Source organism: Sciurus carolinensis, chromosome 7, assembly GCF_902686445.1.
Source record: "Sciurus carolinensis chromosome 7, mSciCar1.2, whole genome shotgun sequence".
Lineage (NCBI taxonomy): Eukaryota > Metazoa > Chordata > Mammalia > Rodentia > Sciuridae > Sciurus > Sciurus carolinensis.
In genome coordinates this window covers 133034904-133047563 of record NC_062219.1, presented here as the reverse complement: position 1 = coordinate 133047563, position 12660 = coordinate 133034904, and the positions used below count along the sequence as shown (strand labels likewise).

At 40.2% G+C, this 12660-nt stretch overlaps 1 protein-coding gene across 3 annotated transcripts in view; it reads left to right on the top strand.

Annotated features, from left to right (window-relative positions):
• The window catches only part of Gmds (GDP-mannose 4,6-dehydratase), a 604350-nt gene that overhangs the window by 491242 nt on the left and 100448 nt on the right, over positions 1–12660 (top strand). The gene's annotated exons all lie outside the window — the stretch shown is intronic.

Sequence of the window (12660 nt, the reverse complement as noted above, 5' to 3'; positions counted from 1 at the left end):
CATGTCTTGGAACATATCCCCCATGGTTAGCAGTGGACTACTATACTTATGTGTGCTTCTTTCTCCCAAGGACCCTACCTAATTTCTTTATTTCATGATTTGGTCGGTTCCATCCCAAAGTCATTCATCTTTATCTGCAGCCAGTGTGGTGTAATATGGTTAAAAGCAAAGACCCATTGCCACCTTCCTGAGCAAGAATCCCAGCTCTATGACTTCTTAGGACAGTTATTTATTTTATCTGGGTCACTGTTTCTCCAACTATAAGGTAGGGACAGTAAGAGTCTCTGCCCCACAGGGACAGAGCAAAATGAGCAGGGAAATAGGTATATGGACAGCACCTATTAGTGCCTGTCTGAGTCTGAGCTATGTGAGCATTTGCTATTAATGACTGGGTGATGATTGAAAAGTACAGTTGGACCTTGTGATCATCTCAAGACCAGTCATTGTAGCCAGGGTAGAGCTGGATCCCAGGCCTTTTCCGGTGGTCAAGAGAGAGAAGTACATGATATGCAGCTCCACGGGAAGTCCACAGTTTGAATAGGAGATGATCCAGGTCTTCCCCAACAACAGGGTGCTGTTACTAAAAAATGGAGACACAGGCAGAGAGAAACAGCCTGTGCTCAGTATCATGTGTGGTGGGCATCTGGTGTGAGCCAGAAAGCATACCAGGAGCTGCATGCTTAGGCATCTTAATTCCAGGACTTGGGTACTATTTCACTGAGGAGGAAACTGAGGCCCAGTGTGGTTCAGTGCCCTCCCCAGGTCACCCTGCAAGGGAGTGGCAGAGTCACATCTGAATTGAGCATTTTTTAACTCAGGTTGTCTATAGGGCTGCAGGTATGGCTCAGTGGTAGAGCATTTCACTAGCATGCAAAGCCCTGGTGTCTGTCTCCATCAATAATAATAATAATAATAATAATAATAATAACAATAAAAGGAAGGGAGAGAGAAGACTTGCCTTTTCCTTTATGTTGTATTTTGCATCCTTCTTACTGATATTCTTTCAAAAAAAAGGCTTGGCTTTTGAGCATTCGAGAGCCCAAATTCTGTTGGAATAAAGCTAGATCTGAAGGAGTTTTCAAGAACAATTTTCACTGTATGAAGTTTTGGCCTTAAGCTCTGTCACTAGAAGCAAATTCTCCCCAAATCATAGCATCTCTCCCAAGTTGTTTGAGCACCTCTTGCCCTTCTGGGTCTGCAGCTGTTAAGTGATTGAGACAGAACTGGCATCTGTCTCATTCCAGGGTAGCCTCAGTGCTCACAATAGCTGCCTGCAATAGGCCCTCTATAAATATTTAATTGAGCACAAATGGATATTCCCCAAAGCCAACTTGTCCAGAAAGTCCTTCCAAGATTACCCATTGTCGCCTTAATTTCCCCAGGTTCCATGGTTTGTATGATTGACTCTGGCATGGTGGTGACAGTTACGGGGAAGCCACCATGCTTACCTGCTAGAGGGCTGTTGAAGCTGCCTTGCTGGGAAGGGATTGTGAATACTTGATTTCACCCAATGGCCTAAAGAGGGAGGGAGAGATTGATTCAAGAGAAACTTAGGATCAACAGGATTTGGTGAAGCCAAAATTTTTAACTTCATTAGCAGCACTATTAGTTAGCACAGAAAGCATTCTGTGCTCATGATTCTCATCTCCTGTGCTTTGTGTGCTTGAAGGAAAGTCAGAGATATTTTCCCTTAGTTCTTAGACTTTCTCTATAGCCTCATCATAATGTTAATTCCTCTTCATACATACTGATCAGCATCTGGAACATTCTCACTTTAACTGTCTTAAAAATCTGTGTTCTTTTCCCATTTCTGCCTCTGTTTTAAGAAATATTGATATTTCCTGAAAAGACTTGACAACTGCATTGCAATTTGTACATTTAAAATTGACAGCATTATTCCCTCTTGAAGTCTTTGATATTATTTGAATAATTTTACTTTGAATTTATTAGAAAATAGGACATTCATTTGAGTTTGGGTTAGTAAAATATATTCAGGGAAGCAAATTGGTCCATTCTGATAAAAGATGAGAAACTTCTCATGTAGATATTTGTAGAGGAAATTCAGCCTTATGACAGCAACTGTTTTCTCCTAATAGCACTATAAGGTGTTTGTTTGGTGGGGGAGCAGGAAGATGATTTTTCAGGGCTCTTTTAGTGTTGTTTTGTTTTTCACTTTTCTGTCCATTTTCTACTAAGTAATACAAAAAGGAAATACCTTTCTCCTACAACTAAGATGATAGTAAGATAAATCAAACAGGCAAATACTTGTCTTGACTAATTTTCTGTCATGAATCTTGTTAAATTTCGAGAAGAAAGTTTTAAGAATGGCCTGCAACCACAAGAGAACCAACACCTGCTGCTGGGGTAAAGACATTTTAGGCAATGGAAGGATTTATCATAGTTCGTTGTGCTTTCTTTACATTTTCAGTAAACAACAAGGTCAAAATTAATATACTTTTAAAAATAAACCCATGTCTAAAATCCTTCCTGCTGGAATGGCAAGCCATTTTTTGCTGGCCCACATTTCTCCCCTAATTTGACAGTGTTTCCTGGTAGGGAAGACTTCTGGACCCTGGGCCCTGGGCTTTGAAGGGGGACCCTGATGAAGACAGGGAAGAAGGAAGGTCAGTGGATACAGGTTTTAGGGTGTGAATCAGATGTCCCTGTGACCAATATTGTTCCCATGAGGCATTCCTCCAGAGCTTACAGAGACTATGACTGTGCAGTATGGAAAAACAAATCCAATCTGTGGTTGTTCATGAGCAAAATTTTCAGGTGACACCGTTCCAAGAGTTCTCTGTATGGGGACAGTCAGGAGAAGGGAAACCACTATGGCTCTGCCTTTCCTTTCATACCATTAAATATGCTGCTTTTTATGCCAGCCACTTTTGAGTCCCTGGTAGCTTTACTCCTACCTCAGCAGCTTGCTCAATCTTTCTTTGATATCCATACTGTCCAGCAGAGTTGAGTGAAATCTGTGAGACTGACTACTAGAAATATAACTCACCTCATTAGTCATCACTCAGAATTTACCATTAGAGCTAGAAAAATTGATTACTGCAAACAAACCTTCCATAGAACTATATACTCCTTAGTCTATGCATCTTGAGAACTTCCCGGAAAGTCTCTAAATGAGACTTTCAAACAGACTGAATACTTTTGGGCCTTCAAAAGTATTCAGTCTGTTTGATCATAATAGAGAGATTATTTCATGTGAGCTCAGGTTGTGGAGATCTCCACTAGGGACATAGCTCAGTGGTAGAAAACTTGTCTAGCATGCATGAGGCCCTAGGTTCAATCCCCAACATCACAAAAAATAAAGAAATAAAAGGGATTTCTTTCTCTCCCTCCTCTTCTCTCTCTTTCTTCTTGCTTTGTCCTTCTCTCCCTCCCTTCAACCATTGGGCAATCTAAGCCCTTTTATTATTATTTATGTTTATAAACTTCTAAGATACTTGGATTTTTAACCCATAAAAACCCAAATGCTACAGCCTAAACTGATGTGTGCTTTTATCAGAGCAACAGACTTTTGAGTTATTAGCATGACGAAAGCTAATTTGAGCCATTGTATGATGTGATGCAGTGGCATGAAGCAACTCTCATTTTATTTCATACACAGTTTTGCGGTTGATTAGGTAGCAGGTCAATCATAGTTCTTAACCAAGAATCTCTTAGATCCATAACTGTGGCCTTTGTAATAACCTAACTAAATAGCCAACACAATATCTAAACACATAGATTCTTAGTATAAACACATAGATTCTTAGTACGTATGCCTTCTGCCTACCTCATTTTCTCTTATTGAAGAGGATCAAAAGACATTTCCCTGCCCTTGAGAACTATAGACTCTAGGTGCCACGGTTAATAAGAATGCATCATTCACAAACTTACATGAGACGATGGCACTGTACAAATGTATCATGTCAGTACTGAAGCAGTGGTACCAGGATCAAGATTGGAGGGACATCTGAAGAAAAGATTGAAGCCAGCCCTTGCCCAAGTGGGAAATTCAGGTGGTAGTTAAGAAGAGGGAAAGCATCCCAGGTGGGTGGGATGGCATGACAAAGGCATGGAGGCAGGAGGCAGTGACTTGTATGTGGGTGCTGGTGCCAGGCAAGCGGGTAAGCTGGGTGGACCAGCTTGACTACATTGGGGCATACCAAGAGCTACCTGCTCCTACGATTCCCTCTGCTTCCCCTGACCGCTTCCCACACATCCCTCTGGTCTTAACTCAGCCATCTTCCCTGGGGCTGACACCCTCCTCCAGCCAGGTCTGTGCCAGGTGTCTTCCCCTGGGCTGTTACAGTATTCTGTCTGTCTCGTGCATCATTCACACATAAGACTGTGGTGTGATAGTCATCAGACTCCAGGTTCCTGAAGGATGGAGACCAGGTCTAGCACTTGGCTTAATGTAGTAGCTGGCACTTAGGGGTACTCAGTGCAGATTTGATGGAGGCAGAATAAAGGGAGATGGATAAATTCTGTTATGCAGGTAGAAGAGATGTGCACAAGACCCAGAACTGTGACTGAGCTCTTACATGGGGCTTGAACACCAGCCCTCCCCATGGCCCTGTAATGAGACCTCCATTCCTTTTGCTTTCTCTTGTAAAGCAGGAAAAACTCTACCTATATCCTTTGGGGGTAGATAGTAATGCCTCTGCTGAGTTAAAATAAATAAGGCAACCAGAGCAAGTTTAGCAATCTGTGTAAAGATAGCACAGAAACACCAAGACTCATTTAAATGCTGGTTATTCATTTGAAAATTCTTTCACTGCCATTTTGACAGCTAAGGAGTAGCATTGCTGATCTGTTTTACTTATTTCTTTATTCACTTGTGTACTTATTTATTTTTGATCTCTTGGGTTCCCTCCCCCCGGCTAAGCACCTCCACCCAAGACTTTTCTCATAGAATTCATCATGGCATTCTGATTTCCTAGAGATAAATCATAAGAAAAGACAATTTGAAAGTAGAGCTTCTCTAATGAAAAGCTTCTCAGTAATGCTGATAAAAAGAAGAAAGTGAGGTCAGTATTGACCAGATGACAACTGTTATGGAAATATGTTTGGGAGGGGTTCCCCATAAAAATGATAGTACCCTTTTAAGAGGGTGCCCCACCCATCAGCTTTTTCCAGCCATGTGAAATAGTTACAGCCTGAGCCCAGGATGGTAGAGCCAAGAAGCCTGGCTCTGCAATCTTGGCTCCAAATCCTCTTCTCCGTGTGGCCTTCTATAAATCGTTCAGCCCTCTGAACTTCTTTTTCCCCATTTATAAACTGCAGATTACACTACCTGTCTGACTCTTGGCAGGATTCAGCAGTTAACATTCCTGAGGGCCCCCTGATATAGAAAGCACAGAACAAATGTAGGTGTTAATCTTAAGAAGTGCTTTCTACATGAACAGCTGGAGAATGAATTTAAATTTTACATTTTTTTGTTGTAGTTCATTAACTACAGAAGTAACAACTGGGCTTTTTGCTGTCAGAACCCCCTTACCTAAGAACAATTAGCATCATTAATATAAATAAAATGGAAGAATTCTGGGTAGGGATGAAGGCAGACGAGTCTTCATTTCAACAGCAATGCAAGAGAGCTATAGGCAGCTGAGGTTCTCAGATCTGCATGGTGCCTAGTAAACTGGTATTGTCTTCCAACATTAGGGCAGGAGTTGTGATTAAAATACCAGTATCGATTTCTCCTGTTCCACCAGTAGGTCCCCCGATGCCCTTTGGAAACAGTCTGTCCTCCTGGTCTTTCCCTTTGGCCCTTCTGCCTTCTCAGAATTCCTGGCCAGCCACTCCTCTCTCCCTCAAATCCAACCACTGCCTTCCCGCCCCTCTCCTCCCCTTTCCCCTGCTTTGCCAAAAGGTGTCTGAGAGTTGCCCTTCTCACTGTCCCTCTCTCTGTCTAGCAAACACCAGTCCCTGTTCTTAACACCCCAAGACAGCTGCATTTTTAGCACTTTTGGGGACCCATTCAAATTCTACATCCTCCTATCATCAGCATTGGCATCATTGATCGCCCCTGGGCAGACACCCCTGAGGCTGAGCACTACAAGATAACCTACCTCTTCCAAATATCTCCTCCCCCGTCTTCTGTGCAGCCTCTTTTGACCCCTCCTGGGAGATTTCCTTGGTGCAGGATCTAGTATGTTAATGGTTCCAAAAATGCCATCCCCTGTCCTTACCCAGAGGAAGGATGATAGGAGTAGACCTGGAGGGAAGTGTTGAATTTATAGGGAAAATGGCAGGACAGAAAGCCCGTCCCTGGGGCAGAGCTCTGGCTTGGCCAAGTGGAGTCTGGCTTCAGGCCATTCCAGAATCCTGATCTCTGCCGCACATAGGGGTCTCTAGAAAGGGCTTCATCAATCATGACTGACTTCATATAAAACTTGTGTTTATAATTCTTTATTAGTTCTTTTTTTTTTTAGCACATAATCTCTAATCATTCTATAGCAATCATCCCAATCCCCAGCAATCTTTTCCCCTCTCCCCTCCACCCCTACCTTCCCATCTTCCTATCTCCCAGCCAGCTCCACTTGTTATTTGGGACACTCTGTAGACCCTTTACATCTGGAATGTATATTGTTCTACACTGGTAAATTGTCTTGATTTGTTTCAAGATCATTATTTGTCTCACTCTTATTTTACCTCTGTTCTCTTTTTCTGGAAATCCTATTGTACATTATTTCATTCTTTTAGTTGATTATTTTGGCTTTTACCTTCATGTTTCCAAATAAATTATTGTGATTGTTGATTTTTTTCCCCTTACAGACATTATCTGTTGGCTTCCTCTTATTCAAAATGAGTGCTTTGTTCTCTTTTTCTGCCCACCCCTCTATTCTTTACTACTCTATTGTTATATTTTAATTGTTGAGTAGCTCAGTATTCAGCATTACATTTTCATGACTGATGAATGGTGTTCATTCCATTATACCACAATTATTTGTGCTCTTCTATACCATTATCATTTGTTGACTGTAGTCCCTAGTAAATGCATTTTTTCTCCTTTTTCTTAGTTTTCTATGTATTTATCAGTAACTTTACCCTAAAATCTACCTCAGTTGTCTAAATTGCTTCCCAAGGCTTTCAGATCCTCCCCACCCCACCCTGCCTCCAGATTAGTCAAGCAGTCATGTCTTCCTAAAGCAGTCTCTCTAGAAACTTCTAGCCTGACCCAGTCTGGGTGAGTAGGAAGGTCAACACCCAACATCTTCCTTCACACTCATCTGGAGGATTCTGTTAGCCAGTCTCCTGAGTTAGAGCCTGTTTTCTGACAAAACTTTTTTGTTTGATGAAGCAGAATATTTATTTATTTATTTAGAGACAGGGTCCTCCTATGTTGCCTAGGTTGGTCTTAAGCTCCTAGGCTCAAGGATCCTCCTGTCTAAGCCTCCTGAGTAGCTGGGCTACAGGGACATGCCACCAGTCCTGAATGGATAAAGCAAAATCTTAGTTCATTTTCAGAGAAATTGCCTAGAAACAAGTATTTTGTAGCCAAGCATATCTGAAAATATCTTTGGTCTGTCTTCAAAATTAATATTGTAGCCAATACATCTTTCTAGATTGGAAATAATTTTTCTTCAGAATTTTGAAGGTTTGGGCCGATGATGTAACTCAGTGGTAGATCACTTGCCTAGCATACCCAAGGCTTTGGGTTCAATCTGAAGTCACACATACACACACACACACACACACACACACACACACACACACAAAATGCAAAGAATTTTGAAGATTTACAATGTTATGTGAGAAACCAAGAGCTATTCTTACTCCCAGTTGTGTTTGTGTTTGTTCTGTCTGGAAAGTAGCTCTGGCCTTCCTTTGATCCCAGTGGTCTGAAACTTCATGTAAGGTAGATGCAGTAGTTTGGATAAGCATCCCCAAAACACCCATATTGAAAAGGCTTGGTCGCCTGTGGTGCTATTGGTGGGAAGTGTGGAAATTTAATGGGCTGTGGCCTAGTGGGAGAAAGTTGTCACTGGAGGCATGCCCTTGAAGGGGATATTGGGCTCTTTCTGCTTTCTTTGCTTCCCAGCCACCATGAGGTGATCTTATCTACCATAAGGTCCAACATCACAGGTTCAAGTGACCATTGACAGAAGCCTCTAAAACTGTGAACCAAAATAACCCTTTCCTCTATATGTTTGATTTCCAGGTATTTTGTTATTCAGCAGTGGAAAGCTGAATAACACAATGGATTTAGACACATTCATTATATAGAGCATCCTTTTAGTCAGGAAATACATTTGCTTCTACTATGATAATTTTTCTGATTTATTTTAAGATAATTATTTGCTCTGCTCCATTTTTTTCTGTATTCTTTTTGGGAAATCTCCTGAGCGGTTTTCTCATTTTCTCATCTTCCTTCTAGTTTTTGTTTGTTTGTTTTGTTTTCTTGCCTACGTTTTTTTGCTCAATTTTCTGGTACATTTCCTCAATGCAGTCTTTTTTTTTTTTTTTTTTTTTTGCGTTGCTGGGCCTTGTGCTTGCAAGGCAAGCACTCTACCCACTGAGCTATCTCCCCAGCCCTCAATGCAGTCTTAAAAACATCTTTTAGTTGGGCGCAGTGGTAATTCCAGCTACTCAGGAGACTGAGGCAGGAGGATCTCTTGAGTCCAGGGATTCAGGACTAGCCTGGGCAATGAGCAAGACTCTATTCCAAAATAATAATAATAATAATAATAATAATAATAATAATAAATCTTGAATTTTGTGCCCGTTTTACTTTTTTCCATTTTAAAAATCTCTTGATTTTTTTAAATTTTCCTTTTTTTTTTTTTTTTAATAATACCCAGTTGTTTTTTCTATGGTGTCTTTCCTTAGCTCTGTGTCTAAGGGTATTAAAGGTGGTTTATGTGAAAGTTTTGTTTTTTAAATTCTCTTACCTTGGCTTGTTCTGTTTCAAGTTCCTTTTTCTTTTTTTCTATTTGTTCTGATTTTGACCTTTTATGTATATGATTTTCCTCATTATCTGTCTGATAATTCTTGGTTTTCTGCTTCTGTTTAAAAGTGGGGGCCTAAAGAACAAAGTGGGAGTTTTGAGAGCATAGTTAGAACTTAACTATAGTTGGCTGTATCACTATGGGCTAACCTGACAAGGCCATTTAACTGGGAAATCTCTGATGTACAAAGGAGACTCCTCAGTCTCATCACTGGGAGAAAATAGGATTGACTGCCCATGCAATAGGGGCAGAGCAGGACAGGGCAGGGTTCCCCAATTTCAACATGCATACATTTGGTTTTGAGTATCTTGACCCACCCTTCATGGGGCCTGAGACCTTCAGTCCAGGGACCTTCTTCCCCAGTTGGGTTGGGCAACTGCCAAATGCTGAGGAATGGGGAGCGGGTGGGGCACCAGCCTTTTCCCAGGCAGAGAGTAATCAACCCACACTTCTGTGCAGGTGGAGGCTTCTGCAAGTGTAAATTTGGTTCATTCTCAGCTCTGACAAGGGCTTCTGATATGTTCTAACACTGTTCCATCTGCCTTCCAGGTTCCAGAATTTGCTCCTTCTCACCTCTTTCTTGTTGTTTTAGCACTCATGAACTTACTCCATTTTTGAAAGGGGCCTGGAAAAGAAGCAGAAGAGTGTACAAACCACCCATCCCTTCAGAAACCAATAAGTCTTCTAGGACTGCAACTGCTTTGTGTCATTTATCAAACTCCAGCCACTGCAGTCCCCAAACCTCCATAGAACAGCCTTTCTTGAAAATAATTCCTGAGGGCTTTTATGATATTCCAGTCACTCTGAGCAGTGCATTGCTCCCTCCCCTGCAGGTCCAACTTACCTGACTGATTTTGCCTTTATTGTTCCTTTAAGGACCCACAGTTGAGTTGATTTTTAATAGGACCTCATCTTGCCTTATTGGGCATGATTTTGTTATTCTGCAACGTTTTCTGTTGCTATTTAACACTTATTAGAAGTCAATGGTTTCTTTTAAAAGTTGAATTATACAGAATTCTTTCCTAGTAAGTTGCTGATCCAAATTAATGGGTAGTAATTCCAATTAATTAGCTCAATTCTCTATTCTCTGTCAAGACACTGTCATTTCATTGACACTACAGCTCTTCTTCGAGTCATAATGACATTACTTGTTAGGACAAGTTAGCTGTTACCTTTTGCTTGTTAATACAAATGTTTCGTGTATTGTTGTAACTGAATGTTTTTTGGCCCTTGGCCCAAACTTTTGCTTACTGCCCTCTTGCAGACCCGGTGCAAATTATAAATGGTTTTTGCCAATCCAGTTCTGCTTTGAGCCATTTCTTAGTTCCGTTTGATTATTCAGGATAGTGATATTAATTGTAGAAGGCAATGCCCTCTAAGTGCCTTTGGAGACTCTCTTGACTGTAGACGGGTATTTGCAAGATGGAAGCCCAACAGACAGTGGTCAGATGGTGACAAAAATTGTCACTAAGTGCCAGAGTAACATTAAACCTAACTCTGGCTTTCAGGTTGTATGTAATAAGCCCCTAAGAGGGGGGTCTCCTTCCTTCAGCCTTTCTCACCTCAACTAGTGTTACAAATCCCAAATGTTTGCTGTGACTAGCAAAGCAGTCAAAGAGGATCAGTAGTAGACACTAAAAATCAAGTGGTCCCACCATGCAGCCTATTGATATAAACAGGAATTAAATGCTTTCCCTTAGTCCAGGGTGAGGAGGTACCATTAACCGCATCAGCTAACACAGGGAGGCAACTCTGGCCTACAAGCCAAAGCCCTGCTGAGGGCTTGCCACTAGCCTCGAGGTAAGGATGGGTTTTGCAGTTTTAAAGGGTGGCTCTATAAAAAATTAAGATGAAAAAGAGGAGGAGGAGAGAAGGGGAAAGGAACCAAAAGAAGAAAGATGAGAAAGAGACTGTATGTGATCCATACTGCCTGTCTCTGTATGAATAGGTTTGTAGACCTATGGTCCAAAGACCCCACTGGCTTGGCCTTATTCCTTTCCTGACCCACATGTGCCTTCTTAAATCATGGAAATTACTCCAAGTCTGTGGCTTTATCAATTAAATATGTGTGTGTTTGTGTGCAATTTCAGAAAAAAAAAAGAATTATAAATAGATCTGAATTGCCATTTCTCAAGTTCATGACATGTGAGATTATTTTCAATACAAAGGGCATATTGAAATATGTTTAGAGTGGCATAGACTAAATCCCTAGCCACACATGAAAAAAAATCACAAAATTATAAACAGCGTTGCACTAATCCTTTGGCTTAGATGGTGCTACTGTCATGAAAATAACTGTGGAGCTTATGTCTGTTTGTAAAGTATGAAATGTAGATAAAAGTGAAGTGAAATGGGCTGGGGTTGTAGCTTAGTGGTGGAGGGCTTGCCTAGCATGTGTGAGGCACTGTGTTCAATTCTCAGCACCACATATAAATAAAGTTCCGTCAACAACTATGAAGATTTTTTTTTAAAAAAGCGAAGTGAATACCTGCCTGTGAAATACAAATATCCTTTCATTTACTGAAAGCCTAATCAAAGAAAAGTTCACAATTAACTGATTAACTTTATAATAAAATGCATTTTTTAAAAGAATAATGACTTAACCAGTTATCCTCCTTAAATCTTTATCCATAAGAAATTATGAGGTTATCATTATTCTAGGCTATCACATTACAAAACATTTTCAATTTCTATACTCCAGAACATCCACATCGGTTCCAAAAATTTAGCTCTGATCCTATCTTTCCCTTGCTTTGCAACTCTCAGCTCTATATAACTTGTCAGATTGATCTACTCAACATTAAGGAGTTAAACCAAATAAGTATAATATCAAACACTCTCTTTTGCATTAATATGAAAGTCATTGGAAAATTGTTGTTTATATATATTGTTCAATATATTGTGGTAATTCTCTCATTGTTATGAGACTTTTTCATATTTGCCTTGATTTCTTTGACAGAGTTGGTGCATTGATAAACTGAATATTCCTCCAATAGTCAAATATTTCCCTTTGTTATCAATAGGTGATTGGACAGCATATTCAGATAATTGATCAAAAAGAATGTTTGTGCCTGGCACAGAGGTACACACCTGTAATCCCAGTGACTAAGGAGGCTAAGGCAGGAAGATTGAAAGTTCAAGTCCAGCTGTGCAACTTTGCAAGACCTTGTTTCAAAATTATTAAAAAAAAAAAAAGGACTGGGAATGTTGCTCAGTATTAAGAGTGCCAGTGGGTTCAATCCCCAGCATCATAAAAAAATAATAAAGCTTGTGAGATCAGTTTGTATCTTGAGTATACAGCCTATTTTAAAATTTAACCCTCCTTGGAACTTTCTAGTTTATAAAGTACTTTCATGTTGATATCTTATTATTGCTCATTATAACCTTTTGAGCTTCTGTTAGAAACAAATATATATATATATATAAACCTATATATGTATAAACATATAAATATATATATAATATTGATGCTCATCTTAAATGGTACCTGGGACTTTCATAGTCAAATGACTAACTTAATGTTCTGTTCTTTCCTTTAATCCCACTGTGACTGGTCCAGGGAACACACAGGCTTGTTCTGTGTTCACAGAATTTATCTCCAGCTGATAAATCAAACTCATTCTAAGGATGAGCACTGACATCAAACATATCATACGTTTACATTTCTTTCCTTGCTAAAAAAATTCAACTATATTCTATTGTGGATGGCAGATTA